This window comes from Babylonia areolata, chromosome 6 (genome assembly GCF_041734735.1).
Source record: "Babylonia areolata isolate BAREFJ2019XMU chromosome 6, ASM4173473v1, whole genome shotgun sequence".
In the NCBI taxonomy this organism is placed as follows: domain Eukaryota; kingdom Metazoa; phylum Mollusca; class Gastropoda; order Neogastropoda; family Buccinidae; genus Babylonia; species Babylonia areolata.
The window spans coordinates 44,349,600-44,356,460 of record NC_134881.1 but is presented as its reverse complement, the minus strand read 5'-3'; the positions used below and the strand labels follow the sequence as shown (position 1 = coordinate 44,356,460).

Here is a 6,861-nt window from a genome sequence, read left to right as displayed (position 1 = left end):
CATCCACACACACGCACACACACACACACACACACACACACACACACACTGACACACACACACACACACACACACACACACACTGACATCCCCACACACGCACACACACATACATACAGACAGACAGACACACACACACACTGACATCAACACACACGCACACACACACACACTGATACACACACACACACACACACACACACACACACACACACTGACATACACACACACAAACACACACACACTCCGAACACCTCACCAGCAGCCCAGTGGTCAGTTCAGTGAAAGAAATGTAGACCGAATAGACACAGACAGCAGGAAATCCCCACGAAACACCCACCAGCTGATGATGACATCTACACCCGCCCAAAAAAAACCCAAAACACCCAAAGACCCGTGGCGGTAAAGACTTCAGTGATGCTCACACACACACATAGTCTGTTGGTGTCTATCACTGTATCAGCGAACACCCGAACAGCCACACACGGAGCGAAGTCTCAGGAACGGGCACGGTGGTTCGGCAACAGCAGATCCTGACCAAATCCTGCTCGCCACCACTTCTGTCGCGGTGGTTGATGCGCTGTGATTACAGCCGTACTGTGCTGTTTGTTATGCAGCGTTGTTGTTTTTATTACAGCTCGTGGGGTGTGAAGCGCGCGCCGGTGTACGACACACAGCGGGGAGGGGAGGGGCACGCTGACACACTGCAAGTCTGGCGATGAATAACGTTATGTGCCGCAGTGGGCTGTCTGTTGGTGCTACGTTCAGCTTGCACACAACTCGCCGGTCTGCAAATGTTGGTAGTGCGTCGCCGTGTATTTTAAAATGCGCGCGCAATGTATACAAACAAGACTAGGAAAATTTGTTTATGGATGCTGTTCCAAATTCAGTTATGACGTTAATTGAAAAATCGTTATTGTCTATTTTATTTATTCATTTATTTACCTATGTGCTTGTGTCTTATAAACCTTAAGGTTTCATGACATTAAAATTATTATATTCTATTCTGTTTACACACACACACACACACACACACGCACACATCTATTTATTTATTCGTTTATTTACTGTACTTGTGTACTTGTGTCTTATAAACCTTAAGGTTTTCATAGCATTAAAATTATTCTATTCTATTCTATTCACACACACACACACACTGACACACACACACACACACACACACACACACACACACACAGAGTGATGATTGTATGCAAACAAGACTAGGAAAATTTGTTTATGAATGCTGTTCCATTTTGTTTATGAACCAATCTATGACAGTGAATTGATGAATTCATTGTCTATATATTTATTCATATGTTTAGCTATGTACTTGTGTCTTATAAACCTTAACTTAGGTTTCATGACGTTAGAATCATTCTATTCTATTCAGTATTCTGTTCACACACACACACACACACGCGCGCGCACGCACGCACGCACGCACACACACACACACACATAACATGAATACTTTTTTACACTAATATTCACATGCATTTCCTTTCCTTTATCCACTTCTTTACTCCTTTCCGTCTAAAAACACTTATTGTGAATATACGTTAAACTGAAGATAACACACACACACACACACACACACACACACACACACACACACACACGGCACTTGACTGTGGGAGCCGGATCGGAGGTGGAGAGAGACTGAGAGAGAGAGAGAGAGAGAGAGAGAGAGAGAGAGAGAGAGAGAGAGAGAGAGAGAGAGAGATTTATAAGGAGTGTATTAAATTGGAATGAAGTAAAAAGCTGCGGTTGCTCGTCGGTTGTCCAGGCGATCTGATCCGCAGGACTGAAAATACATAAGAACATCCTCATCAAATCCAAAGTCGACTGAGACACACACAGAATTCCTTCGACATAAAACATACAGCAAACAATCCATCACACTGGTAAATACATAGCTATACTAGCCTGTTAAAGTTTTGTTAGTGCTGGAAATGCCAGTAATTCCGCTGAGTTTATACGGTCCTCATGTCGAAAGATGAAGAAGAAGAAAAAAAAGAAGAAGAAAAAAAACGTAAGCGGGTTATCAAAAGTACATCAGCAACTGAGGTGTGGAGTGGTGGCCTAGAGGTAACGCGTCCGCCTAGGAAGCGAGAAAATATGAGCACAGTGGTTCGAATCACATCGGCAGTATTTTCTCACCCACTAGACCCACAACTAGACCTTGAGTAGTGGTCTGGACGCTAGTCATTCGGATGAGACAATAAACCGAGGTCTCGTGTGCAGCGGCATGCATTTAGCGCACGTAAAAGAACCCACAGCAACAAAAGGGTTGTCCCTGGCAAAATTCTGTAGAAAAATCCACTTCCGCGACAGGAAAACAAATAACACTGCAGGCAGGAAAAAATACACCTGAAGTAATGGCCCGGGTGGCGCTGTCAATGTACCGACACGCTGGGGAGAGCAGCCCGAATTTCAGTTCACACAGAAAAACTACTGTATGATCTGTTGTGACATAAAGAGTAAGACAAATGCAAATAAACACAATATAGCCTATAGTCCCTGTTGCAGGCCAGTCAGCAAGTGCCCAGCACAGCATAAAACAGTACTTCCATCTTCTGGGAAATCCGGCTGTGCTGGATTTTTTTTTCCTTCGTTTTTATCGCCTCAGTGTTATGGCCTTTTCCCGTGTTTTCTTTCTGTCGTCTCTTCCCTTATTATTTTCTGCCTTGCTGGTCCAATCACCTTTTTTTCGTGGAAGTCTCAGTGAAAATGTTTTGTCTTTTTCTGGATTTGGGAAATCCGGTTGGGGCATTCTTACTGTGTGGGATCCTTTTTTGATCCTTTTTTTTTGCGCCTGGAACGTGTGCTGGAGTTGACCATTGGATATTTTCAATGGAGTGGGGAGTGGGGGTGGGGAGTTAGCAGCGTAAGCTCTTATCTATGTTTGTGTGTATTATGTATCAGTTCACGCCCTGGTTTGTTTTTTCTTAAATCTTCTGGCTAGAAACTGATAGTGGAACGGTCAATTTCATAGACATGTCCAAGGTTTATGGGCATGAACATGGCCGTTGGTCAATGACTAGGTTTTTTCTCTCCATGTTCTGTTTGACCGATAGTTCAGCAGTTACACGGCGTTAGGAGGAAGGTGGCAGAATGTGAAGACGCTCATCAGTCAGCCAGTCACTGAATCATGTAACATGGGTTCGATTCCCGGCCCGGTCTCATCCTTTCTTACCAGTTTGACTGACTGAGTCAGTCCAGGAACTGAAATCAAACAGGGCGTCTAGTTTTTGGGTTGAGTTGAAAAACCGAGGCCCAGTGTGCAGCACACACTTAGCGCACTGAAAAAGAACCCACAGCAACAAAACTGAGTCTTGGGTTGTCGGCACGTCCGGCCGCTCTGGCAAAATTCTCATTTGAAGAAACCCGGCCCACACTGATACTGGGGTACACAATTACTGATATATGCAAGCACTCAAGGCTTGACTAGCGAGCTAGGTTATGCTGCTGTCAGGCATACGCCTATCAGATGTGTTGTAGCGTATATGGATTTGTCCGAACGCAGTGACGCCTCCTTGGAAAACTGAAACTGAAATACACGGAGTTTTTCAGCCCTGGTATAACTGACCCTGTGAACACTGGCAGTGGCAGGTGGGGCTTTAAGCAACAATGATAAATATCTAAATAGATAAACCATGTTATACTATACCTCATCTCCATAGTTTAGCAGTATCTCCATAGTTAAGCAGTCCAGCTAATCAGCATCAAAGACTGCGAGAAAGACAGAAAGAAACGTACAGCGTGCTTGGATTTACAAAACTGAAGGGCCTGCGAATGATCGTCTGCTTTTTCTGGCCAAAGACAAACAGAATTGTTTCCCTTGTTCTTCCAAATGTGGCAACAGAAGATAAGAATTGAAGAAAGATGTTTATGCATATCATGAACGAAAGAAAGAAAGCGTTGTAGAAATATAATGCTCACTGAAGAGGAAAAGAAAAGAGTGGAAAACACACACAGACACAGACACAAGCACGCCGTCCATGTATTCGGCTGTGAAACTGAAGTGGATGCATAGACACTGACTAGAATTCCCTGAGATATTAGTGTCTGTGAGTGGGTGCTGCTCCGGCCGGGATGGCTGTTGACTAATGTCTTACTTTTTATCCACCCCCTTTGCGAAATTCTCCTGTATAAAACCATTAAAGGGTTCTGAGAATCAAACTCTGATTGCCACATTCGTTTACTGTATTGTATTGTATTGTATTGTATTGTACTGTATTGTATTGTATTTGGATTTTGCACGGTCTCAACAGATTTCTGCCACGGCCGGTGTGTTAAATTTCACTGCGGCTGCCGGCTCTCCCAGCACTGCCCATATTTTTTCTTTCCTTTTTCTGTTTGCGAGTGTACTTGTTTCCGTTCCTATTAAAGTGGATTTTTCAACGTAATTCAAGTTGCCAGGGACTACCGTCTTTGTTGCCGTAGGTTCTTTTACATGTGAATGTTGTGCAACTGAGAGACCCCCTTTATCATCTCATCAGGAGGACTATTTGTCTTTGACAAGTACCAGTTTTGACAGTGATTGGTACTGGATAAATATATCTATAAATTGTCTAATCACACTGTTTTGTCTCTTTTTTTTTCTTCAGTTCTCAGTTTCAAGACGGTATCAAAGCGTTTGGACTGATCCATAATGTACCGCAGTATATTTGCTGTTAAAAATTGAAATACCAAATGCTTCATATTCGGATAACCCCATCGTGCTAATCAGGTCTTGAGAGTTTACCCCAGGTTTGTGTAAAACATTAACATTGACTTGGAGAGGGATGCGGGGACGGGGAGGGGGGGGGGGGGGGGGGGGCACACAAAGGTGTATAACTCTTTAGTGGCCCTTCCATTCCAGTCAAAAGCGTAATGATGTCCCTTTGTTCATTTTAATTATTCCTTTGGCAAGAGCCCTGACCAATTCAATATGCTCTACTGCAGTAATATTTAATACAAACTGCATTTCAGCTGTGGCAAATGGTTAGGGTCACAGACTGATAACTGAGTGGGTGGGAGGTGGGGTGGGTGTTGAGTGTTTGAGTATCATTACAGGTAGCTTTTGTCGTTTTTCTTAATCAAAGATGAATATGTATTGTGTTTGTAGTTTTTCATTTTTTAAGACTTTTAAATTCATGCATACAAATTTACAGTATGAATCGATTTGCGTATGTATGTGTATGCATGTGTGTGTATCTATATATGTTTATGCACATGTGTACATAAGTTTGCATGTCTGTGTGTGTGTGTGTGTGTTGCATTCATCTGACTGTGTGTGGGTGCTTGGTAATCTGATTGCATGGATGATAATGGATGTTTTAGTTTACTGTTTGCTTTGGGCAACTGTGCGTTGTTTGCATCAGATGGTTTGGGAGATTTTTGCGGGTGGTTGTAATTTTTTGTTTGGAATGTTTTTCCTTTTTTAATACTTTACTTACGTGATGTGCCTTGAGCATTACTGTATTTCAATGAAAAGCGCAATAGAAATAAACTTTTTGTTTTCAGCCCATGATCAGCTGCTGCCCAGAGCTGAGAGATCAGTTTCAGTTTCAGTAGCTCAAGGAGGCGTCACTGCGTTCGGACAAATCCATATATGCTACACCACATCTGCCAAGCAGATGCCTGACCAGCAGCGTAACCCAACGCGCTTAGTCAGGCCTTGAGAAAAAAAAAGAAAAGAAAAAAAACAAAACTTGATGAAGTCAACTACAAGCGTACAAAATAAAATAAAATAAATGAGTAAATAAATATATAAGTAAATAAATAAATAAATAAATAACTTAATAATAATAATATGAGAGAGCTATGGGATCAGTGGAAAGACTAGGACCACACAACTGAGGGTCATCTGCTTCAAGAATTCATTGTTCGAAGTGTTGCTTTTCAAATTTTCTGACCAGTATTGCTGGTGCCTGAAGCTTAAGCTTAAAGTATGGTAAACACCAGGGGATATCAAGAAAGGAAGCATTGAGAACACCTTTGTCAGATGTCCCAAACCTGAAACGGACCTCCATGGCTGCAGCAGTATCATCCTCATTCATCATCTTCTTCTTCTTCTGCGTTCACTCGTATGCACACAAGTGGGCTTTTACGTGTATGACCATTTTTTACCCCGCCATGTAGGCAGCCATACTCCGTTTTCGGGGGTGTGCATGCTGGGTATGTTCTTGTTTCCATAACCCACCGAACGCTGACATGGATTACAGGATCTTTAACGTGCGTATTTGATCTTCTGCTTGCATATACACACGAAGGGGGTTCAGGCACTAGCAGGTCTGCACATATGTTGACCTGGGAGATCGTAAAAATCTCCACCCTTTACCCACTATGCGCAGTCACCGTGATTCGAACCCGGGACCCTCAGATTGACAGTCCAACGCTTTAACCACTTGGCTATTGCGCCCGTCAAACATGGAGAAAAAAAATACCCCAAAGTTTTTGACCTTTCATGTCATGCTCTCATGGTGTCTCCTGTTTCAATTCCCCCTCTACTTCTTTACTCAGGGTGAGTTCCTGCTAAGGTCTTCCATGTCAACACAGTTTGTGGGGGACTGTCTGTCACTGGTGGGACATTGTGGCAGTCTTCGCTCCAAGGCAGATGCTTGCCCAATCTGACTCCTCAAATAAGCCTTTACTGTCATTAGTTGGGGGCTTCATAGGTAGTGTTCTCCATGTGTACTGAATCAGAACAGGCAGCACAAATGGACACCACCAGTACAGGGTCTCTGTCTTCACATTAAATACATAACAGTGCTAGTACACACTCACATACACAAGCACTTATGCACTTGCACACACACACACACACACACACATTCCCACATGCAGACTGAATAAACCACAATACACAGAAGA

At 43.1% G+C, this 6,861-nt stretch overlaps 1 protein-coding gene across 1 annotated transcript in view; it reads right to left on the bottom strand.

The window, feature by feature from the left end:
• LOC143283059 (uncharacterized) overlaps positions 1-548 on the bottom strand; it is an 80,724-nt gene extending 80,176 nt beyond the window's left edge. Inside the window, exon 1 of the mRNA XM_076589081.1 lies at positions 260-548. The gene's annotated coding sequence lies outside the window, so the exon portion shown is untranslated. The remainder of the gene's footprint in view (positions 1-259) is intronic.
• Between the last annotated feature and the right edge of the window lie 6,313 nt (positions 549-6,861).